This window comes from Lepidochelys olivacea (assembly GCF_965140295.1).
Source record: "Lepidochelys olivacea isolate rLepOli2 genome assembly, chromosome: 1".
Lineage (NCBI taxonomy): Eukaryota > Metazoa > Chordata > Testudines > Cheloniidae > Lepidochelys > Lepidochelys olivacea.
This window is the reverse complement of record NC_140411.1, coordinates 215,456,509-215,482,481: the sequence shown is the minus strand read 5'-3', so window position 1 is coordinate 215,482,481 and position 25,973 is coordinate 215,456,509. Positions and strand designations below refer to the sequence as shown.

At 46.4% G+C, this 25,973-nt stretch overlaps 1 long non-coding RNA gene across 1 annotated transcript; it reads right to left on the bottom strand.

Annotated features, from left to right (window-relative positions):
- Positions 1 to 1,625: 1,625 nt before the first annotated feature.
- LOC311526875 lies at positions 1,626 to 25,666 on the bottom strand. The gene is made up of 4 exons (XR_014713181.1): positions 25,588 to 25,666; positions 23,883 to 23,955; positions 18,983 to 19,167; positions 1,626 to 1,698 (listed from the first exon to the last, which is right to left on the bottom strand). It is a non-coding gene; the product is annotated as an uncharacterized lncRNA (long non-coding RNA).
- Between the last annotated feature and the right edge of the window lie 307 nt (positions 25,667 to 25,973).

Here is a 25,973-nt window from a genome sequence, read left to right as displayed (position 1 = left end):
AGTTTTTAGCTCTATACCATTAGCCCCACAAGCCTGAGCCAGTTGAACCAGGCTTTGAGACTCACTGCCAAGGTTATTTTTTATTTATTTTGTTATTTATTTGTTGTGTAGATGTACCCATGCTGTTTCTTGTTTCCTTCCACGTGTGGGTTCCATCTACATAGATCAGCCACTCTTCTTCACAGTGTTTCCAGGAGACTCCCCAATTTAAAAAGTCTGAATATTACCATATGTACTGGTACTGGCAGCGGGGAGGCAGGGAGCTGGAGGGGCTCTTCTACTCTGGAGGGAAGGACATGGGAACAACCTCATGCTGAAGAGAAACAACAATTGGCAGCGAACATGGACAAGCCTTTCACAGTCGGACTCAGCTGTGTATTACCGCACCTGCAGCACTGCACAGTGACACAGAGCCCTGCGACAGCCAGCAGAAACCCAGGGACAAAGACAGGGGAGGAGATGGAGGGAGCTGTGCATGCTTAGGAGTCAGAAGGACACTTAGGGAGTGACTCTGGCTCTATTAATAACAATGGGAGTTAAGACATTGATTCCAATGGCGCTAGGATTTCACTGTTGGTCTCTCAAAATTGGACACATCTTTCTACTACTTGTACTTTTCTTTCTTGCTTCCCCACTTTCTTCTATTCCTTTCCTATTCTCTCTCATTCTATTTCCTTTTCTCTGTCTCCGTCCCTTTCCCTTTTTTTCCTCTTCATTTTTTTCTATTCGTTTAGATTAAACACACAAATCCAATCAGTGACCCAGCCCTTGCTCCTCTGTAGTTCGGTCTGACTGTGTTTCTGGAACTGTCCTGATCTGACTCTAATGGCCTTATTCACATGATTGCTGAGCCATGGATGCCTAAGTAGGGGAATATGGGGTAGGAGCAGGGAGATAGTATTATCTCTTTATATGGCATTGGATAAACCATTACTGAAATACTGAGTCTGGTTCTGGTGTCCACATTTCAAAAAAGGTGTTGGAATATAACAAAAGGTCCAGAAAAGAGCTACAAAAACAGTTCAGTACTAGTGGCACCTTAGAGACTAACCAATTTATCTGAGCATAAGCTTCCGTGAGCTACAGCTCACTTCCTCACGAAAACTTATGCTCAAATAAAATGGTTAGTCTCTAAGATGCCACTAGTACGCCTTTTCTTTTTGCGAAGACAGACTAACACGGCTGCTACCCCAGAAACAATTCAGGGTCTGAAAAACCTGCCTGAAAAGACAGACTAACGCTACGTCTACACTATGAGCTAGCGGTGTGATTCTCCTACTTGGCTACTCATACTCACACTCTTTCCCATTGTACTACGGTGAGTATAAAAAGCCGTGTACCTGCGGTAGCCAGGATAGTGGAGTGGAGGCATATCTTAGCTGTACCGAGTATGGACCCATGAGGTTCAGGTGGGTTTGTACTGCCAGAACTCTGGCTACCTGTGTTACCACAGCTACACTGCTATTTACATCCATGCTAGCTTGAGGAAAGCTAGCGCAAGTATGTGCATGTGAGTGGGGGAATCACACCCCTATCTCATAATGTAGATGTAGCCTAAAGCTCGTTCTATTTAATTTATCCAAGGAAAGGTGAAGGAGTAATTTGATCACAATCAGTAAATACCTACATCGAGAGAAGATTTGAGGAATCTTTGTGAGGAATGTCAGGAATGATGTCTTCCCACTAGTGCTCAGGATGCTGGAAATGAAGTGAACAATAACAGTCGATCAAAAACCTTTAGTACCACATTTAACGAACGCAAACCATTTCGGAAAGCTGACCCATTCAGAAGCAAACCTGTAATGAAGGCCATCTCCAATGTTCAGACAGATTATTCTATCAGCCAAGGGTGAGTGTGACAAATATAGGGAATCCACATGTTATATAACTGTTATGTTCATAGCCTAAACACAGAGAAATTAAATAAATACAAAAAAATTCTTGCTGGTTGATTGGCCATAACAGTGCTTTGTTTCTTAGAATTCAGAATAATAACACACAAGAACCCCAAAACAGAGAGAAAGAAAGCAGGCTGCTCCCTAAAGACCGAGAGACACAACTTCCCCTACTTTATTCTAGGCTGGCTGGCTACAGATTGATGGCTGCTAGGCCCAGATCACATGCTTCCCTACAGAGCACCACAGCCTGCAAGCAGGACCAGGAAACCTCCCTGAAATTTAAAATGATAGCTTACAACTTTAAACAGTTTAAATATACCACAATTACAGGAATCACTGATAGTCCTGTGACAGTCCCCATCAGCACCAATATCTGCTGTGGTCCCATGTACGGAGCAACTATGAACCAAGGAAAGCTGCCTGTTCCCTTTAGTATACTGGTCCTATGGGATATCATTTTCAATTCAGCCAAACCCATACCACACACTGGTGGGCCATTACCAAACTTCTACAAGATGTTAAAAAAGAGCAATCTTTGTGCACAGCATTATGTCCTAGCTGTGCTATGGCAGAAAAGTAACATGGTCTCTTTACTTTGTGTAACTCATGTCCTTTCTCAAATGCTCATATCTACATACCTTGCATGATTTTGCCAAGTATAGACAAGAGAGACAAGCTGTTGAGCTCCACAGAGCTCATCTTAAGATCTGACAAAGGTACTCAGAATGCAACATAAAATTTAAAAATTCCTCCGGACGGCGATTTAAGAACCAAAAAACCGACATGGCCGGGAAAATACGGGTGTATGTTAACCCTGCCTAAAGTTCTTTTTTAAAAAGATGGGCCTGAACTAGAAATGAGCTCTGTTTCACATGTGTGGGTCTCCGCCACTCCCTGGGGGTGTGCTCGGGTGACCAGATGTCCCAATTTTATAGGGGCAGTCCCGATTTTGGGGTCTTTTTCTTATATAGGCTCCTATTACCCACCACCCCCATCCCAATTTTTCACACTTGCTGTCTGGTCACCCTAGGGTGTGCACATGTGTGGGTCTCAGCTGCTCCCTGCCCCCCCCCTCATTGAAGCAGGTGTGCAGGGTTACTGCCCTGGGAACTGCAGGGCACCAGTGGACATGGGGCCAGCTGCAGACAGGGGCGTGGGGCAGGGCTAGCTGGAGGCAGGGAGTGCGGGGCTGGCTGCAGGCAGGAGGGTGCAGGGTTGGCTGGAGACAGGGCAGGGGGTGTGTGCAGCAGGGGCTGGCTGCGGGCAGGGGATGCAGCAGGGGCTGGCTGCGGGCAGGGGAGGGGGTGCGGCAGGGGCTGGCTGCGGGGGCTGGCTGTGGGCAGGGGGTGCGGGGATGGCTGGAGGCAGGGGGTGGCTGGAGGCATGGTGGTGGGTACTCATGGTGAGAGCGGCTGGGAGCAGCCCGAGCAGCAGGACGCAGCCCAGGCCCAGCAGAGCAGCCGGGGACCCACCAGGCAGCAGCGGGAGCCCCAGGGCCAGGGGTCGGGGGAGCAGCAGCAGCAGCATCAGGGCTCGTGCCCAGGGCCAGGTGGCAGCCCTTTTACCTAATGGGCGTTCCCCAGGTGTAAACACATTTGTAATACAGATACATAGTCAATATTCCTAACTTCAGATACAAAAATGATACATGTATACAAATAGGATAATCATATTCAGTAAATCATAACCTTTCCAATGACACCTCACATGACTTATCTTACATAAAATACATTATGATTATGTCATACTCATCATAATAATATATCTGTGAAGAATATGAAGCGCAGTGTCACAGAAGGATCTAGGAGACTAGGGTGGCTCCAAATGAATCCCAGTCCAGTGACCGCAATGCAGATTCACTGAATATTTTCTATATACAGTTGCAGTAGGGAGGATTTTCTACAGTACTTTCATTTTTTATTTCTTCCTTTTTCTTATTCTCTTTTCAGTTTATTTTTTGCTATTTGTTGTCTTTCTTTTAGCCAGCGATCTCCTTCTCCTTTTCTCCACTTCTTTCACTTTTTTCTTTCCTTCTTACATTAAAAAAACAATTGCAGCCTCTGGCTCCCTCACTTCCCTGGAATGCCCTGTAGAAGGCCATTCCACCCATCCTAGTGAATCACTTTCAGCTAGTGTTATTGTATCCATTCCTAATAGTGCTGGAAGAACAAAGTTTTACCTCTTGTAGTATTTTTCACTGGAGTATCCCCAAACAGTTTATTAAAACCTCTTTGTGGTTCATAGTATTGTCACTGTTTTTCAGATGGGGAAACTGAGGCATGGATACTTTAAGTGGCTTACTGAGGTCACATTGAGAATGAGAAGCAGAGGTAGGACTAGAACCCAGGATTCTGAATCTCCAGACCCTGCAGTAATTGCTAGACAACACTCCCTCTACTCCAGGGGAGAAAATTCTGCCTCCTCTCTCCTCCTTTCTTCTTCAGTTTCCTACTCTTTCTTTTTGTTTATCTGCTGTCTCTCCCTCCCTTTCTTCAGTCCTGCCTCACCAGCAGGAGAGTGAATTTGTGTGGGGGGGTGGAGGGTGAGAAAACCTGGATTTGTGCTGGAAATCACTTTAGATAAGCTATTACCAGCAGGACAGTGGGGTGGGAATAGGTATTGTTTCATATTCTCTGTGTATATATAAAGCCTGCTGCAGTTTCCACGATATGCATCTGAGGAAGTGAGCTGTAGCTCACGAAAGCTTATGCTCTAATAAATTGGTTAGTCTCTAAGGTGCCACAAGTCCTCCTTTTCTTATTCCAGGATAGTTATTGCCCTTCAAATTCACACTCTACTTTATTCTGGAATAACTTCAGACAAAACCTTAGAGATGATGTTTCTTCTGCTTTCTATATTCTACTTTCCAAAAAAAAACAGGCAGACAGACAAACTCTGGCATTAGTACACATTCACAGAGAGATAGCATAACTCCGTCCTTCTGAGTACGAGAAAACTGTATTAAGCAATACATGTAACCCATATTCAGCCATTCTGTAAATAATCCAGTGTTAGTAATCCCCTAGACCCTGAACCCTAGACCAGGGTGCCTCTAGTTGAGTGTCAGGAGCCGCTGTCCAGATTTAGAATCTGGTGCCTGCAACACGGCACACGTGTCCTCCCCTCAGCTGCTGTCTTCCCCATTACTATTCCTCAGGATAAATTCTTATTCCCATGTTAGTGAGAGGAAGGCATCACCCAGGAGAAGGGAACCAGAAAACAATCTCCAAAGCGTTCATGAAACTGGCCGTCCAGGAGGCAAAGGAGAGGATGACAGAGGCAGAAGTAAGTCTCTCCTCTAAAGTGACACCACAGTGTTTCTCCTCCCACTGTGGAGTGTAGTTACCCTTCCCCTCTCGATCCCCTCGAGGCACAGACAGGAGGAAGCCTACAGTGTAGAGGAGACAGAGCAGGGGAAAGTTTCCGTCATGTGGAGACATCTGCTCTCAGCACTGCTCCTTTGGGTCCCAGGTACATCTGAGTAACCATGAGGATGGGGGTGGGGCAGGGAGGGCCAGTTGAGGGGACACATTCTTATGACTGAGATTGAGGTATTAGGGGATCTCTAGACATTGTCTGATCCGCTTCAAGACCCTTGGAGGAACCAAGAGAATCACCAAGAATCAGGGAGTTGTGGGTAAAAATACACCCACCTGAGACTGTCCCATCCCAGAGTGAATCCCAGATGGGAGACTCCTAGTACTTATCCTGTCAATTCTCTCCACAGGGTAGGGAAATCTCAGCCAAGAATAACACACAAAGGCCCCTGTTTATTTGCACAGACAAAGTGACTGTCTTGTCCATTTTGTGTCTTTTACTGCATCTCAAGTTTTCTCTCTCTTCCTCCACCCCTCACTTGTCCCCTTGTGTTTTTGTAAAAAACAATTCACATTTTTTCCAGGTGTGGGCTCAGCCTACGTGGAGCAGCTGCCCTTCTTCGTGGGGGGCTTAGGAGAATCCTCAACCCTGCAGTGTACCTTGAAACAAACCAGCTGCCAGTACATGTACTGGTACCGGCAGCAGGGAGGAAGGGAGCTGGAGGGGCTCTTCTACTCTCTAGAAGATGGACCAGGAACCAATTTCACAGCCAAACCTATGACAGCCTTGAGAAGCGACAAAAAATGGGACCTTACATGGAAAAGCCTTTCACAGTCTGACTCTGCTGTGTATTACTGCGCCTGCAGCACTGCACAGTGACACAGAGCCCTGAGACAACCACCAAAAACCCAGAGAGGCAGAGGGGGTGGAGATAGAGCACATGTGTGTGCCTAGGAGTCAGAAGGCTATTGAGAAGCCGTGGTTCCCAGATGAAGTGACCGGAATATCTGGGTTGTCTCCAGAAGGTCTGTTGAGAACCCCAAGAACTGCCATATCAAAGCACTGGCTCATTCACACAGTTGGTTTCAAGGTTCTGTGGCAGGAAAAACACCACAGCAGCCCAACACTGTAGCATTTAATGTCAGAAAGGGGAACTACACAAAAATGAGGAGGTTAATTAAACAGAAATTAAAGGGTCCAGTGGCAAAAGTGAAATCTCTGGAAACTGCTTGGAAACTTTTTAAAGACACCAAAATAGAGTCTCAACTTAAATGTGTACCCCAAATTAAAAAAACATAGTAAAAGAACCAAAAAAGAACCACTGTGGCTAAACAACAAAGTAAAAGAAGCCGTGAGAGACAAAAAGGCATCCTTTAAAAAGTGGAAATTAAATCCTAGTGAGGAAAATAGAAAGGAGCATAAACACTGGCAAATGAAGTGTAAACATACAAGTAGGAAGGCCAAAAAAGAATGTGAACAACAGTTAGCCAAAGACTCAAAAAGTAATAGCAATTTTTTTTTTGAAGTACATCAGAAGCAGGAAGCCTGCTAAACAACCAGTGGGGCCACTGGACGATCGAGGTGCTAAAGGAACACTCAAGGATGAGAAGGCCTTTGCGGAGAAACTAAATGAATTCTTTGCATCAGTCTTCATGGCTGAGGATGTGAGGGAGATTCCCAAACCAGAGCCATTCTTTTTAGGTGACAGATCTGAGGAACTGTCCCAGATTGAGGTATCATTACAGGAGGTTTTGGAACAAATTGATAAATTAAACAGCAATAAGTCAGCAGGACCAGCTGGTATTCACCCAAGAGTTCTGAGGAACTCAAATGTGAAATTACAGAACTACTAACTGTAGTCTGTAATCTATCATTTAAATCAGCTTTTGTACCAGATGACTGGAGAATAGCAAAGATGACGATAATTTTTAAAAAGGACTCCAGAGGTGATCCCAGTAATTACAGGCCTGTAAGACTGACTTTAATAACGGGCAAACTAGTTGAAACTATAATAAAGAATAATATTGTCAGACATAGAGATGAACATAATTTGTTAAGGAACAACATGGTTTTAGTAAAGGTAAATCATGCTTCACCAATCTACTAGAATTCTTTCAGGGGGTCAACTAGTATGTGGACCAAGGGGATCCAGTGGATATAGTGTACTTAGATTTTCAGAAAGCCTTTGACAAGGTTCTCATCAAAGTCTCTTACTCAAAGTAAGCTGCCATGGGATAAGAGGGAATTTCCTCTCCTGGATTGGTAACTAGTTAAAAGATAGGAAACAAAGGGTAGGACAGTTTTCAGAATGCAGAGAGGTAAATAGTGGTGTCCCCCAGGGGTCTATTCTGGGTCAAGTCCTATTCTACATATTCATAAATGATCTGGAAAAAGGGGTAAACAGTGAGGTGGCAAAATTTGCCGATGATACAAAATAAATAAAGTTAGTTAAGACCCAGGCAGACTGCAAAGAGCTACAAAAGGTTCTCTCAAAACTGACTGACTGGACAACCAAATGGCAGATGAAATTTAATGTTGATAAATGCAAAGTAATTCACATTGGAAAGCACATATAAAATGATGGAGTCTAATGAGCTGTTACCACTCAAGAAAGAGATCTTGGAGTCACTGTGAATAGTTCTCTGAAAACATTCACTCAATGTGCAGCAGCAGTCAAAAAAGTGATCAGAATGCTGGGAATAATTAAGAAAGGGATAGATAATAGGAAAGAAAATATCATGTTCCCTCTATCTAAATCCATGGTTTGCCCACATCTTGAATACTGTGTGCTAGGTAAGAGATTGAAGTCCAGGACCTCTATGGTAGCATCCTCCAATATATCCTAGATATATTGGAATTGGAAAAGGTTCAGAAAAGAGCAACAAAAATGATTAGGGGTATGGAATGGCTTCTGTATAAGGAACGATTAATAAGACTGAGGGTTTTCAGCTTGGAAAAAAGACAGCTAAGGGGAGATATGATTGAGGTCTATAAAATCATGACTGGTGTAGAGAAAGTAGATAAAGAAGTGTTTACTACTTCTCATAACACAAGAACTAGAGATCACCAAATGAAGGTTTAAAACAGGTTTAAAACAAATAAAAGGAAGTATTTCTTCACACAACAAACAGTCAACCTGTGGAACTACTTGCCAGAGGATGTTGTGAAGGCCAAGACCATAAAAGGCTTCAAAAAAGAGCTAGATAAATTCATGGAGGACAGGTCCATCAATGGCTACTAGCCAGGATGGGCAGGAATGGTGTCCCTAGCCTTCGTTTGCCAGAAGCTGAGAATGAGTGACAGGGGATGGATCACTTGATGATTACCTGTTCTGTTCATTCCCTCTGGGGCACCTGGCACTGGCCACTGTCAGAAGACTGGATAGTGGGCTAGATGAACCTTTGGTCTGACCCAGTAAGGTCATTCTTATGTTCTTATGTTCCTCCCTCAGTATCTCTCCCTTATTTCTTTGTTCACACAGCCACTACTCAGGGAGCAGGACAGTTATCCGCGGAGAGGAAGACTCCTGCTGCAAATGGCATAATGTGCTGGAGATGGGCCACAACCACTAGCCCAGACTCAAAACATTTCACATCTCAGGCCCTGCTTACATTAAGGAAGTACATGCGGGAGTAACCAAGTTAAACATATTACAGTAAGATTTAACACTGAAATCCCTGTTTTGCATCAGCACAGCACTCTGTATTAGGGGTGTACATCAGTGTCATTATATCATGTAGCAACACGTCTGCAAATTGCCCTCATGAAGAGAGAGCCTAGGCTACAGGTGTGTGGAGCAGCAGCTACTGTTGTGGTAGGGTGTAGAATGAGGTTAGATAGTTCAAAGAATCACCTTTATTTAGCAATGCAAGGCTTGGAATCTTGCTGTGATCAGAGAGCTCCCTCATAGGCTCCCCACACACAGGACACTAGCCAGGTGTGCTCTCTCCTATCTCCCTCACCCTTTCATCAGCTCTGCCAGCCAGTCGCTAGAGGGAGACATGATCACATGCATTACCCGATGTGTTACACTGACATGCCCCAGGCTTCTTAGTATCCTCATCACTTGATGGATAATTTGCTCAGAGCAATAACCTTGAACGAGCTAGGTTTTTATTTAGGGATTCTGGGAAACTGACTGGAATAGCTATTCCAGAATAGTGCCCCGTGAGGAGACTCTTATTCCAGGATAGCTATTGCCCTTCAAATCCACATTCTACTTTATTCTGGAATAACTTCTGACAAAACCTTAGAGATGATTTTCTTCTTCATGCTTTATCCTAATTTCCAGAAAACAGACCAAAGGACTCTAGTACTAACACACATTCATAGATAATGTAAACCTATCCTTCTGATTATCACAAGACTGTATTAAGCAATAAATATAATTCACATTCTGTCCTTCTGTGAATAATCCAGCCTCAGTACCTGAAACCCATTAAGCCTCAAGGGGTCACTCTAGTCACCTGTCAGGAGCTCCTGTCCACATCTTCTAGGATACGTGGCTTGCTACATGGCACAAGTCCTCTCCTGTGATAGCCTCTTCTCCCTCATCATTCCTGAGGAGAAATTCTCATCTCTGTGTTAGTGGCAAGAAGCCATCATCCAGGCAAAGGGAACAAGACAATAGTCTCCAAGGGATTCATGAAACTGGCTGTCCAGGAAGCAGAGAGAGAAGAGGACATAGGCAGCCATAACTCTCTCCATAAAGGGACACCACTTTGTTTCTCCTCCCACTGAGGAGCATATTTGCTCTTCAGCTCACTTTCAACTTGAGGTTCAGAGAGGAGGAAACCCAGAGTGTGGTGGAGACAAAGCAGAGGAAAGTTACCAGCATGTGGCAATATCTCGTGCTCTCAGCACTGCTCCTCTGGGTCCCAGGTACAGTCTGAATGACCAAAGGAATGGGGTGGGGCAGGCAGGCCCAGAGTTCCAAGTTGGTCCCAAGTTGAGGGACACATTCTTGTCACTGAGACTGAGGTATGAGGGGATATTTGGAGACCATGTCTCATCTGCTTTGAGATGCTGGGAGGAATGGAGAGAATCACCAAGGACCAGAGATTTATGAGTTAAAATACACCCACCTGAGACTGTCAGAACCAAGAGTGAATCCCAAATGGGAGACTCCTAATGCACGTAAAGTCAATTCAGTCCACAGGGAAGGCAAATCTCAGCCAAGAATATTGCACAAAGATCCCTGTTTGTTTGCACAGGCAGGGTCTTTTCCATTTTCTGTCTTTTTCTCCTTCTCATTTTTCTCTCTGTGTTTCTCTCTTTCAAACTTTATTTCTCTCCCTCCCCCACCTCCCTATTTTCTGCATTCACGCGTCCCTCATATTTCTGTCAAGTTTTTTTAATGCTTCTTTTCCAGGTATGGAATCAGCCTATGTGGAGCAGCAGCCCTTTCTCACAGGGGCTCAGGAGAATCCGAAAACCCTACAGTGTACATTGAAACAAACCAGCTACAACTGGATGTACTGGTATAGGCAACGGGAAGGCAGGGAGCTGGAGGGACTTTTCAACTCTGGAGGAGATGGACCTGGCACCAACTTCACAGCTGAGCCCATGACAGCCCTGAGAAGCAACATAAAATGGGACCTAACATGGAGAAGCCTTTCACTGTCAGACTCGGCTGTGTATTACTGTGCGTGCAGCACTGCACAGTGACACAGAGCCCTGAGACAGCCAGCAAAAACCCAGAGAGATGGGAGGAAACAGAGGGAGTGCAGGCATCTATGAGTCAGAAGTTTATTGCAGGGCCATGGTTCCTAGCTGAATTGTCTAGGTTACGTTCGGTGTCTCATAGAATCATAGAATATCAGGGTTGGAAGGGACCTCAGGAGGTCATCTAGTCCAACCCCCTGCTCAAAGCAGGACCAATCCCCAATTAATTCATCCCAGCCAGGGCTTTGTCAAGCCTGACCTTAAAAACTTAAACCCTCATCTAATTTCATTTCCATTTCCTCACAGGATGTGCCATCCATCTCCCCTAGACATGGTGGTCAGTCAGGGACAGCCACTCACACTGAACTGCTCTCTATCAACAACCCAATTCATGACCATGTACTGGTGCAAACAGGCCATGGGGAAGGACGCAAGGCTGCAGCTGGTGCTGTTTTCTACAGAAGGCTCTAGTGCAAATTTTGAGAAGCCATTTGAAGGTCACTTCCAGAGCAGTGGGACAAAAAACAATGTCCTGTCTCTGTCTGCAGAGAGAGCCCAGTTGCAAGACTCAGGCACATATTACTGTGCTAAGCAAGATTACACAGTGACTCAACTGCCAAAAGTGCTTAGAATAAACCTCCCTGCAAAGGGAAAGGACTTCCCTTCCCCCACACCCATGTACAGCCCTGCCTCCTGCATAAGATGCACTCCATCTTGCTCTAACACCTCCCACCGCAATCCCTATGTATCCTTGTGGCAGTTCAATACAAGACAGGACATGGCTTTAGGCAAGCAAGCAGGCTGGTCTGCTGACAGGATCGCCCCTGTCAGCTTTTCCACCTCTCTTTTATTTCTCTCCCCCCTGCGCATTACATACCCCAACTGACCGCAAAAGGCATCAACAAAGAAAATAATATGACTTTGATTAATATTCCTATTTACTAGCCTCTATCTACTACAATCTTTGTTCTCAGGCCTTGAGCTTAGGCCGAGGAAGCTTCCCACGGTTGATGTCCTTATTTTGACTTCCCAGATGGTCCATGTTTTCATGGTCCATGTCCTTGGACAGAACAGAGCAATGTGTGCATTGCTCCTACACAACAGTCAGGGTGTGCCCTGACTGTTTCCAGGTGCATGAACGCTACATGAACCCTTCATATCCTCCTCTCCCTTCCCTATCTTCTCTTCTGCCTCTCTCCTCCTCTTTTTCTGAACCTTTCCTCTTTCCTTCTTCTCTCCTACTAAGGCTATGTCTACACTATAGCTTATGTCAGCGTAACTTATGTCTCTCAGGGGGCTGAGTAAATCACCTCTCTGAGCAACATAAGTTACACTGCCATCAGTGCCGGCGTGGACGACCGCTTTCTGAGACTGGAGTAGTTAAACTGATGGGAGAGCTCTCTCCTGGTCGGCTTAGAGAGGCTACATTAGAGAGTTTACAGTGGCTCAGCTGCATCGGTGGAGCTGTGCTGCCGTAAACTCTCTAGTGTAGCCGTGGATGACAAAGTTGGGGAGTTTTGTAGTGTTTTACATGAATAGTGTGTGCATGCCTCAGTTTCCCTGTGTGCTGCATGTTTAACAAAGTGGTGGGAGAGGGTTTGTTGTTGCAGAGGACCAGCTGTGACCTTGCCTAACAGCCGGGACCCCCGGACAGCAGCCTGGAGATGCGGAACCCGAACAACTGGTGACCTGGTGACTAAGAGGCCCACGCCAGCTTGGCCGTCAGCTGGTTTTGGCCAGTGGGAGGACAATGGGCTGAGAAGAGAGGACCCCGGTGACCTGACCAATCCGTTCCAGCCAGAGGGGAACAAAGGACAGAGGAGAGAGGGACCCAGCGACAGGTTTACCTAGGATAAAACACAAAGAACAGGGGAGGAACAGTTGGGGACGGTGATATTGGATGCCCAGCTGAAAAGTGCAGGGTCTCGGGACTGGAGAGAGAGAGAGTAGGCAGAGCCTACCTCGATACAGGGGAGACTTAGATGTACTGTGCTCAGGGAGGCCAGGCCTGAGGGTTTTACGCTGGCTAGAGTCACTCCAGTCTAGAGAACAGGGTTGCATTATTCCCTCTGGGAGTGGAGGCCCCGGGGGTCCAGAGCAAGTGAACTCCCTGAGGGGGCCCATGACGAGAGATAGGCGTGCTAAGGCTCAGAGAGATGTGGATCCAGGAGGTGGTGGGGCTTAACCCCCAAGAGACAGTGGACCCCAGAGAAGGGCTGTCACACTGAAGGGGCCAAGAGTAGGCACGACCTGTGATTCCGTAACACTGTCCCCTAAATCTTTTTCTGTTCTTCCGGTCCTTTCTCCTTCTTCTCTCTCTTCACCCTCCTGGTGTTCTTTTCTCCTTCTTGTCTCTATCCCATACCCTCACTTTTCATTTCTTTCTCTTTCCCGCATTTCCCTGCTCTTCTCTCACACCTTCCTTTCCCCATTCTCCCTGTCTCCTCATTCACTCCTCCCTCTCTTTCTCCTCCCTTCAATGGAATGAAATTGGGCAATTTCCCACAGTATTCTTGTCAGCAAGTTAAAGAAGTATGGGCTGGATGAATGCACTATAAGGTGGGTAGAAAGTTGGCTAGATTGTCGGGCTCAACGGGCAGTGATCAATGGCTCCATGTCTAGTTGGCAGCCGATGTCAAGTGGAGTGCCCCAGGGGTCGGTCCTGGGGCCGGTTTTGTTCAATATCTTCATAAACGATCTGGAGGATGGTGTGGATTGCACTCTCAGCAAATTTGCGGATGATACTAAACTGGGAGGAGTGGTAGATACGCTGGAGGGCAGGGATAGGATACAGAGGGACCTAGACAAATTGGAGGATTGAGCCAAAAGAAATCTGATGAGGTTCAATAAGGATAAGTGCAGGGTCCTGCACTTAGGACGGAAGAACCCAATGCACAGCTACAGACTACGGACCGAATGGCTAGGCAGCAGTTCTGCGGAAAAGGACCTAGGGGTGACAGTGGACGAGAAGCTGGATATGAGTCAGCAGCGTGCCCTTGTTGCCAAGAAGGCCAATGGCATTTTGGGATGTATAAGTAGGGGCATAGCCAGCGGATTGAGGGACGTGATCGTTCCCCTCTATTCAACATTGGTGAGGCCTCATCTGGAGTACTGTGTCCAGTTTTGGGCCCCACACTACAAGAAGGATGTGGATAAATTGGAGAGAGTCCAGCGAAGGGCAGAAAAAATGATTAGGGGTCTGGAACACATGACTTATGAGGAGAGGCTGAGGGAACTGGGCTTGTTTAGTCTGCAGAAGAGAAGAATGAGGGGGGATTTGATAGCTGCTTTCAACTACCTGAGAGGTGGTTCCAGAGAGGATGGTTCTAGACTATTCTCAGTGGTAGAAGAGGACAGGCAAGGAGTAATGGTCTCAAGTTGCAGTGGGGGAGGTTTAGGTTGGATATTAGGAACACCTTTTTCACTAGAAGGGTGGTGAAACACTGGAATGCGTTACCTAAGGAGGTGGTAGAATCTCCTTCCTTAGAAGTTTTTAAGGTCAGGATTGACAAAGCCCTGGCTGGGATGATTTATGTTAGGATATAGATACTCAGGCCTGTCTGTAAAGGCCTGTACTTTAAGAATGTAGGTGTATTCTTATCACTTGGCTAGTTAGAGGTATAAAAGAAAGAATCAAAATCACTGTCTGCCAGTGTAAGAGCCTTCTCTTACTGTGACAGTCTGAGGCCCTGTTCTTAGGCTAAGGCCTTTGGCTAAGCAGCAGAGGCAGCCATAAGCTAGGAAGCGAACAGTCACATCCTCACATTCCAAACTAGTCATGTTAAAATAAGGTGCTATTGGGCTGTCAGGCACTATCAGGACAGGATTGTATTCCTCTCACCTCCAGAGAAAGGGAAGTGCCTAGAAAATGTAAAAGGAAACTTAGTTTGATAGCATCCTGTCAGGCAAGAACTCACTTATCAATAGCTGGGATGTGAAATCCTCACTTTTGTATTATTTTGTCATTATAGTTCCCACTTTGCTATTTTTGTCTGTATAATCTCTGTCCGGTTCTGTGATTGTTTCTGTCTGCTGTATAATTAATTTTGCTGGGTGTAATCTAATTAAGGTGGTGGGATATAATTGGTTAGCTAATCATGTTACAATATGAAAAGGAGTACTTGTGGCGCCTTAGAGACTAACCAATTTATTTAAGCATGAGCTTTCGTGAGCTACAGCTCACTTCATCGGATGCAATACATCTTTTTGCGAATACAGACTAACACGGCTGTTACTCTGAAACCTGTCATGTTACAATATGTTAGGATTGGTTAGTTAAATTTCAGTAGAATGATTGGTTAAGGTATAGCTAAGAATATTACTATATAAATTAGGGGCAAACAGGAAGTATGTTGGGATTCGAAAATAAGGAAAAAGGAACTTGTATTTAAGCTTGCTGGAAGTTCACCCCAATAAACATCGAATTGTTTGCACCTTCGGACTTCAGGTATTGTTGCTCTCTGTTCATGCGAGAAGGACCAGGGAAGTGGGAGAGTGAAGAAATAAGCTCTCTAACAATTAAATTGGGGATTGGTCCTGCTTTGAGCAGGGGGTTGGACTAGATGACCTCCTGAGGTCCCTTCCAACCCTGTTATTCTATGATTCTATGAATGGGAGCCATTTCAAGCTGGATGAAGGAGACCTTTCCATCCTTCTGTGCTCTTCTGCCTTCTCCCCTCCATTCCCTCCCCTCACTTCTCCTATTTTCTCTCATTCCTCACTTCCCCACCTTATTTCTACACCTCTCCTCTCATTCCCCAGAATCTCTCCCCCTTTACAAATTAAGGGCCCGGGCTTAAGGCTGTTTCCCGGTGACATCTGTGAACCCCAAAATTAGTTTTTCCCTGGAGTACAACAATCCCAGCCCCAGGGACAGCACCACTGACTTCTGCCTTGCAGTGAGCCACAGTGCAGGAGACAACAGGGCCACAATATGACCCCCAGTCTGCCAGCCCTCTTGGTCAGAGACTCCTCCTTTCAATCCTTTCTCTCTTCATTATGGCCAATACTGAGCTGGGGACATGTATTTCAGATTAGAAAGCAGCATAATTTTCTGACAATGACCTTGTTAGACTGTTGGATTGTGCCACTCCACCATTAACAGCCAGCAGAGGAAGCTAGTACATGCTTTAGCAGCTCTGACATACTCCTCCCAGCAGGGGGCAGTGGTGTATAGACACAAAAGCCAGGCCATGACCAGATGGATTCTGCAGGGTTCAGTGACAACAATAACCCCCCGTACTCTCTGCTGATACTGTCGGGCTTATGGGGACCAAGAATAGGACACGCAGCCTTTCACCCCAGGCTGGGAGTTACTGACTCTGAGGCTATTTTGGTTTTTGGTCATATCCCAGGTGTAGGTTTCTGAGTGCAGTGCAATGAATCACTCTCTAAAAAATTGTGTTATTTCTGATCCAGGCTTGGTGATGGACACAAAGAGCCCTAGAAACAGAGACACACAAGGCACTCTGCTTTCACTTGACTGGCTGTACTTCTGTAGACTTGATTTGACTTCAGTGGGGTTACTCCTCACTTACATTGGGGACAGTGAGAATAGAATAAGACCTAAAGAGAGAGAAAACCAGAAACATGCAGAGAGAGACACAAATGGAAACCCAAATGGGTGGGGCTGGAGGATTTGTAGCCCTGTTGGCAGCTGGAGATCACTTGTAGAGTGTATTAGCCCATCCCCTTTTCTCCCCCTAAGGGACAGACAGATGGTAACTCACATCATGGAGGAAACACAACTGGGAGACACTACTGCAGGGATGTGGAGACATCTCCTCCCTGTACTGCTCATCTGGGTCCCAGGTACGGGCCGAGAAACACAAGGAATGGGGTTAAGGTAAAGAGGGGCAGAGTCCCATGTCCAGGGCACACACTCTCTTCTCTGAGACTGAGGGTGGAGGGGATGTCTGCTCCCCACATTTTATCTGCTCTGAGACCCTGGGAGGAATAGAGAGCATAACTAAGGAGTGGGGGATCTAAAGCAAAAATACCCCTCCCAGTTGGGGGACCCTTAGCATATCTCCTACTGATTTAGTGCATGAGAGCCTGAACTCCCAGACAGGACTGGCTCAGGGCAGATCCATGTGTTTGCTCATTGTTTTTGTTTCCTTCCCATTTTCTCTGCTCATCATTCCCTCTGGGTTTCCCTTCATTCTTTTCTCACGTGCTCTCTCTCTCTCTCTCTCTTTCTGTCCTCTCACTCTCTGCCCTCACGGTTCTGTCATGTAGTTTCCGATTTCCTTCCAGGTGTGGGTTCAGCGTACGTGGAGCAGCTGCCCTTCCTTACTGGGAGCCAAGGACACTCCCTAGTTCTGCAGTGTACACTCAAACAGTCCAACTGTGACAGTATGTTCTGGTACCGGCAGCGGGGAAGCAGGGAGCTGGAGGGGCTCTTCTACTCTTATAGAGACCAATTGGTGAACTTCACAGCCGAGCTCTTGACCGCCCAGATGAGCAACAAAAACTGGGAACTAAAATGGACCAAACTTTCACGGTCAGACTCAGCTGTGTATTACTGCGCCTGCAGCACTGCACAGTGACACAAAGCCCTGAGACAGCCAGCAAAATCCCAGAGAGAGGGGAGGAAATAGAGGGAGCTGTGTGTGCTTAGACGTTGGAAGGACAATGCAGGGGTTTACTTCCAAGATGAAGTGTCGGGAACATACATTGTCTCCAGAAGGAGTGTAAGGATCATCAGGAACCCCCACAGCAGATCAGTGACCATGTTGCACACTTGAGATGTAATTGGCTTTATTAATAGCAATGGGAGTTTTGCCCTAATGGGACCAGGATTTCATTGTTGGTCTCTTGAAATTGGACTTTAATCACTATTGCTAACACTTTTCTTTCTTCCTTGACATTTCCTTCCATTTCTTTCCTATTCTCTCTCATTCTCTCTCACTATTCCCTTTGCTCCAGCTCTCTCACTTTCCATTTCTTTCTCTTCATTTTTTCTATTTCTTTAAATTAAACCCTAAAATCCAGCTGCTGACCCCAACCCTCTCCCTGTGGTTTGGTCTCACTGTGTCTCTGGGGACTGTTCTGACCTGACTGTAATGCCTTATTCACATGATTGCTGAGCCATAGATGTCTAGGCAGGGGAATATGGAGTAAGAGCAGGGAGGTGGTATTAGCAATGCTGTATACAGAGTTGAGACCATTACTGGAATTTCCTGCCTAGTCTGGTGCCCACAATTCAATAAGGATGATGATAAATTGGTGATGATTCAGAGAAGAGCCACGAGAATGATTAAAGGATTAGAAAACCTGCCTTATAATGATAGATTCAAAGAGCTCAATCTTAAAAAGAAGGTTAAACGGTGACTGGATTACAGTCTATATATACCTATAATGGGGAAAATATTTGATATTGGTCTCTTCATTCTAGCAGAGAAAGGCATAACCTGATCCAGTGGCTGGAAGTTGAAGTTACATAAACTCTGACTGGAATTAAGGAATAATTTTTTAACAGTGAGAGTAATTAACCCTTGGAACAATTTACCAGGGGTCAAGGTGGATTCTTCAGTGCAGCACTGCAAGACAGGATAGACTGGACAAGGTGCATCGGTGTACTGTGTTCACATGAAATTCTCACTGTATTCTGGGAGACGGCATGCGCCTGAGTTCCTCAAGGTTTAGCGATTCCTTCTACTGTCCAGGGGGCAGAGCAGTTCCTCTCAGTATGGGAGTGTCACACACAAACAGCAGACACACTGAGCTAGCACATTTATCAATAGTGTTACCTCTGGTCACGCCTATTTACTACTACACTCGTCCTCTCCCCTCCCCCAGGCTCTGCAACCCCCTTCCTCCCAGACACCTCCCAGTGAGGATGCTGACAGGACATGGAGCTGCTGCAGCTCCTCTCTCTGCTTATAGGGCTGTTGGCCACTGCCCTCTCAGGTGAGACCAGGGCTCCGTGCAATAACCACCCGGGAAGATCAGGTTCCCTGGGGAGGTTTCTCACCTATTGGTTGTGACCCCTTTGTCTTCCAGGTGCAACGGGCAGATTAGTGGAGCAGTCACCCCCCTCTTTCATGGTGAGGCCAGAAGTGTCACAGTCAGTGACCTGCACCTTAAAGGACACGACCTACCTCTGGATGAGCTGGTACTGGCAGGATGCCCAAGGCCATCTGCACTTCCTGGTGCAATCAGGAACCAAGGGTGACAAGGAGGAAATAATCCAGGAGGGAACATCCTATCGGTATGAGCGGGTCAGTAACACAGAGCTCAGGTTGGAGATGCAGAATGTGACTCAGTCGCAGACCATCTACTGCACCTGCAGTAAGGGCACAGTGAGAGGTTAGAGTGGAGATGGTGACAAAAACCTCCCCTAGTTCAGAGATGGGGGAACCACAGCCCAGCACCCAGAGTCTGAAACAAAGAGGCTGCAGGGGAACTGATTAGTTATCCAGCAGGAAGGAGATGCAGTAACACCAACTGTGCAGAGATTCGTCAAGGGAGACCCTTTCTCAAGGTCAGGGGCACTGTTATCATTTACATCAACAGCAGCCCACTCTGAACATGCTGCTAACTCTCTCCTTTAGGTCCCCTCAGGGGTGCTGGAACAGTTTGTATAGTGGAGGTGCTGAAAGCCTCTGAACCAAACTTTAAACCCTGTATATGATGGAAACCACTTCAATTCAGGAGGTGTAGCAGCACGCCCAGTTCCAGCACCTATGGTTCCCCACACACAGGACACACCTGCCCTCTGGTTATGTGTGCTCTATTCTGTTTCCCACACACTTTGATCAGCTCTGCCAGCCGGTCACTAGAGGGAGCCAGGATAAGAACTGGATTGGGTTACCTAGGGAGGTGGTGGAATCTCCATCCTTAGAGGTTTTTATGGTCAGGCTTAACAAAGCCCTGGCTGGGATGATTTAGGTGGTGTTGGTCCTGCTTTGAGCAGGGGGTTGGACTAGATGACCTCCTGAGGTCTCTTCCAACCCTAATCTTCTATGATTCTATTCTATGATTCTATAAAACGCACAAACCGGTGTGTTACACTGACACTCCCCAGATTGTTCAGTGCTCTCCGCACATGAGGGGTAATATGCTCAGAGCTGTAACCTTAAACCAGCTACAGTTTTAATTTAGAAACTGTATTTTTTCTGGTTTCTTTTTCTTGTTCAGGAAAGAGCCAGACATACACCTGCACTCACACAGATACATACAGAGAGAGAGATAACATCACAACAATGAACTGCTATGGGGAAATGTAATTTAAATAACAGATATAGTATTCACCCTTTTCATACCTAAGATCTGTGGCATGCTATGTAAATACGAAGTGTCCTCTCCTCTGATGCTGCCTTCCCCATCATCATTCCTCAGGAGGAATTCTCATTCCTGTGTTAATGTCAGGAAGGTGTCATCCAGGAGAAGGGGGCACAGACACCAGTGTCAAGGACATTCATGAAACTGGCCAGGAAGAAAGTACAGTGAGGATCAATGTGGGAAACTGGTAAGTCTCTCCTGTGAAATGACACCATAGAGTTTCCCCTCCCACTGAGAAGTGTATTTGCTCTTCCCTCTCACTCCCCTTGAGGCAGAGAGAGAAGAAAACACAGAGCATAGAGGAGCTAGAGCAGGGGAAAGCTGCCACCATGTGCAGACATGTCCTGCTCTCAGCACTGCTCTTCTGGGCCCCAGGTACTGTCTGAATACAACAAGAAGAAAGCCAAGGAATGTGTGGGCCCCTTACTGAATGAGGGAGGCAACCTAGTGACAGAGGATGTGGAAAAAGCTAATGTACTCAATGCTTTTTTTGCCTCTGTTTTCACTAACAAGGTCAGCTCCCAGACTGCTGCGCTGGGCATCACAAAATGCGGAAGAGATGGCCAGCCCTCTGTGGAGATAGAGGCGGTTAGGGACTATTTAGAAAAGCTGGACGTGCACAAGTCCATGGGGCCGGACGAGTTGCATCCGAGAGTGCTGAAGGAATTGGCGGCTGTGATTGCAGAGCCACTGGCCATTATCTTTGAAAACTCGTGGCGAACCGGGGAAGTCCCGGATGACTGGAAAAAGGCTAATGTAGTGCCAATCTTTAAAAAAGGGAAGAAGGAAGATCCTGGGAACTACAGGCCAGTCAGCCTCACCTCAGTCCCTGGAAAAATCATGGAGCAGGTCCTCAAAGAATCAATCCTGAAGCACTTAGAGGAGAGGAAAGTGATCAGGAACAGCCAGCATGGATTCACCAAGGGAAGGTCATGCCTGACTAATCTAATCGCCTTTTATGATGAGATTACTGGTTCTGTGGATGAAGGGAAAGCAGTGGATGTATTGTTTCTTGACTTTAGCAAAGCTTTTGACACGGTCTCCCATAGTATTCTTGTCAGCAAGTTAAGGAAGTATGGGCTGGATGAATGCACTATAAGGTGGGTAGAAAGCTGGCTAAATTGTCGGGCTCAACGGGTAGTGATCAATGGCTCCATGTCTAGTTGGCAGCCGGTATCAAGTGGAGTGCCCCAAGGGTCGGTCCTGGGGCCGGTTTTATTCAATATCTTCATAAATGATCTGGAGGATGGTGTGGATTGCACTCTCAGCAAATTTGCGGATGATACTAAACTGGGAGGAGTGGTAGATACGCTGGAGGGGAGGGATAGGATACAGAAGGACCTAGACCAATTGGAAGATTGGGCCAAAAGGAATCTGATGAGGTTCAATAAGGATAAGTGCAGGGTCCTGCAGTTAGGACGGAAGAACCCAATGCACAGCTACAGACTAGGGACCGAATGGCTAGGCAGCAGTTCTGCAGAAAAGGACCTAGGGGTGACAGTGGACGAGAAGCTGGATATGAGTCAGCAGTGTGCCCTTGTTGCCAAGAAGGCCAATGGCATTTTGGGATGTATAAGTAGGGGCATAGCGAGCAGATCGAGGGACGTGATCGTTCCCCTCTATTCGACATTGGTGAGGCCTCATCTGGAGTACTGTGTCCAGTTTTGGGCCCCACACTTCAAGAAGGATAGATCGAGGGACGTGATCGTTCCCCTCTATTCGACATTGGTGAGGCCTCATCTGGAGTACTGTGTCCAGTTTTGGGCCCCACACTTCAAGAAGGATGTGGATAAATTGGAGAGAGTCCAGCGAAGGGCAACAAAAATGATTAGGGGACTGGAACACATGAGTTATGAGGAGAGGCTGAGGGAGCTGGGATTGTTTAGCCTGCAGAAGAGAAGAATGAGGGGGGATTTGATAGCTGCTTTCAACTACCTGAAAGGGGGTTCCAAAGAGGATGGCTCTAGACTGTTCTCAATGGTAGCAGATGACAGAACGAGGAGTAATGGTCTCAAGTTGCAGTGGGGGAGGTTTAGGTTGGATATTAGGAAAATTTTTTTCACTAAGAGGGTGGTGAAACACTGGAATGCGTTACCTAGGGAGGTGGTAGAATCTCCTTCCTTAGAGGTTTTTAAGGTCAGGCTTGACAAAGCCTTGGCTGGGATGATTTAACTGGGAATTGGTCCTGCTTTGAGCAGGGGGTTGGACTAGATGACCTTCTGGGGTCCCTTCCAACCCTGATATTCTATGATTCTATGATTCTATGATTCTATGAATGACCATGGGGATGGGGTGGGGCAGGCAGGCCCAGAATCCCAAGCTGAGCACGCACACTCTCATCACTGAGACTGAGGTATGAGAGGATCTCTGGACTCCACGTCTCATGAGCTTTGAGTCTCTGGGACGGTCAGAGAACCAGTGAGGAGCAAGGACTTGTGGGTAAAAATGTCTTCACCTGAGATGTTGGATCTTGAACGATTGAGTAATTCCTAGATGTAAGACCTTCAGTGCATGTCGTGTCAGTTCAGTTAATAAGGAAGCGAGATCTCAACCCAAAATATCATACGATGACTCCAGTGTTTTGCAGAGGGAAGGTGACTGTCCTGTTTTATTTTTTCTCTCTTTATCTCCACTTCTCAATTTTTCATTCCTGCTTTCTCTCCTTTACCCTTTCCTTCTTTTTTCTTCCTTCCTTTCTGTTGCTCTATCTCTCTCTTTCATCTCAGTTTGTGCCCTGACTTGGCACCACCTGGTTCTTTCATGGGGCGTGTCTACACTGCAAAAAAACCCAAACAAAACCTTATGGCAGTGAGTCTCAAGGGGGTTGTGCTACAGGATTTCACTGTTGGTCTCTCAAAATTGGACACATCTTTCTACTACTTGTACTTTTCTTTCTTGCTTCCCCACTTCCTTCTGTTCCTTTCCTATTCTCTCTCATTCTATTTCCTTTTCTCCGTCTCCCTCACTTTCCCTTTTTTTCTCTTCATTTTTTCTATTTGTTCAGATTAAACACAAAAATCCAACCAGTGACCCAGCCCTCGCTCCCCTGTAGTTCAGTCTGACTGTGTTTCTGAGACTGTCCTTATCTGACTCCAGTGGCCTTATTCACATGCTTGCTGAGCCATGGATGTTAGACAGGGGAATATGAGGTAGGAGCAGGTAGATAGTATTACCTCTGTATATGGCATTGGATAAACCATTACTGGAATACTGAGTCTGGTTCTGGTGTCCACATTTCAGAAAAGGTGTTGGAATATAACAAAAGGTCCAGAAAAGAGCTACAAAAACAATTCAGGGTCTGGAAAACCTGCCTGAAAAGACAGACTAACGCTACGTCTACACTATGAGCTAGCGGTGTGATTCTCCTGCTTGGCTACTCATACTCACACTCTTTCCCATTGTACTACGGTGAGTATAAAAAGCCGTGTACCTGCGGTAGCCAGGATAGTGGAGTGGAGGCATATCTTAGCTGTACCGAGTATGGACCCATGAGGTTCAGGTGGGTTTGTACTGCCAGAACTCTGGCTACCTGTGTTACCACAGCTACACTGCTATTTACATCCATGCTAGCTTGAGGAAAGTTAGCGCAAGTATGTGCATGTGAGTGGGGGAATCACACCCCTATCTCATAATGTAGATGTAGCCTAAAGCTCGTTCTATTTAATTTATCCAAGGAAAGGTGAAGGAGTAATTTGATCACAATCAGTAAATACCTACATTGAGAGAAGATTTCTGAGGAATCTTTGTGAGGAATGTCAGGAATGATGTCTTCCCACTAGTGCTCAGGATGCTGGAAATGAAGTGAACAATAACAGTCGATCAAAAACCTTTAGTACCACATTTAACGAACGCAAACCATTTTCATAGCGGAAAGATGACCCATTCAGAGGCAAACCTGTAATGAAGGCCATCTCCAATGTTCAGACAGGTTATTCTATCAGCCAAGGGTGAGCGCAACAAATATAGGGAATCCACATGTTATATTATTGTTATGGTCATAGCAAAAACACAGAGAAATTAAATAAATACAAAAATATTCTTGTTGGTTGATTGGCCATAACAGTGCTTTATTTCTTAGAATTCAGAACCATAACACACAAGAACCCAAAAACAGAGAGAAATAAAACAGGCTGCTCCCAAAAGACAGAGAGACACAACTTCCCCCACTTTACTCTAAGATGGCTGTCTGCAGATTGACTGTCGCTAGGCCCAGACTGCATAAGGTAGCCTGGGGGAACACAGGAGTGTGTGTGTGTGTGCATGTGTGGTGTGTGCACAAGAAATTGGCACTGTTTTCTAGGAGTTGGAATGTGCCTGAGTTCCTCAAGGTTGAGCAATTCCCTCTACTGTCCAGGTGGGCAGAGATCCTCCCCTCAGTACGGGAGGCACACAGAGCTTAATACATGTATGAACACTGTTACCTCTGGCACAAACCTATTCACTACATACAAGGGATGTGTGAGTCTCATTTCCTCCCTTGGACTCTGCAACCCCCCTACAGACACCTCCCTGTGCAGATACTGAGAGGGACATGGGGATGTTGCAGCTTCTCTCTCTGCTAATGGGGCTGCTGGCCACTGCCTTCTTAGGTGAGGCCCGGGCTCCCAGCAGCAGCCACCCGGGTGGACTCAGGATCCTTTGAAGAAGTTCATCACCTCATGGGGCATCCCCCTTTGTTTTTCAGGTACAGGGGGCAGATTTGTGAAGTAGTCACCTCCATATTTCATGGTAAGGCTGGGAGGGTCACAGTCAGTGACCTGCACCTTGAAGGACATGACTGACCCCTGGATGAGCTGGTACCTGCAGGATGTCCAAGGCCATCTGCACTTCCTGGTGCAATCAGGAACCAAGGGTGACTCGGACAAAATACCTTGGGTGGGAACATCCTACATGTCTGAGGGGGTCAGTGGCACAAACCTCAGGTTGGAGATGAAGAATGTGATTCAGTCCGAGGCCATCTACTTCACCTGCAGCACAGGGCACAGTGAGAGAGCAGAGTGCATATAGCAACTAACCCTCCCTTCCCCTCTGCTGCCATTTCTCCTGGTCCAGCACTGCTCTTACCAACAGACTGGCAGCCTCAGTGCTTAATTTGTGCTGGGGCTTGCCAGGGCTGAGCCCCAGCACCTCTAGGCTTGGCAGTTCATAGCTCCGGCACCTCTGGGCTTGCCAAGTCTGTTATGAAAGTAAAAAAAATTGCTTGAGCCCCACCACCTAATTGCTTGATCTCTGGCACCTCTTTCATTGCAAATCAAGCCGTGGGCAGTCTGAGCCCAGGCAAACTAATTAGCTTCCCCAAAAACAGCTACCTGGGAAAGGAAAAGAGCCTGATGTAAAATCTGGTGAAAGACTTGATATTTCTACTGTAATAAACATGATGTGCTCATAAATGTCAGCATCAGCCACCTCACGTGCTACTCACCCCATCCCCCTGTCCTCTGAACATCGTGCTCTCTTCTTCCTTTCTCAGCCTGTCCCAGGCAACATCTGCACTATAGATACATAGAATCATAGATTATCAGGGTTGGAAGGAACCTCAGGAGGTCATCTAGTCCAACCCCCTGCTCAAAGCAGGACCAATCCCCAACTAAAAGCCTCTTAGGAAGGAGATTCCACCACCTCCCCAGGTTACCCATTTCACTGCTTCACCCCCTCCTAGTGAAAACGTTTTTCCTAATATCCAACCTAAACCTCCCCCACTGCAACTTGGGACCATTACTCCTTGTTCTGTCATCTGCTACCACTGAGAACAGTCCAGATCCATCTTCTTTGGAACCCCCTTTCTCGTAGTTGAAAGCAGCTATCCAA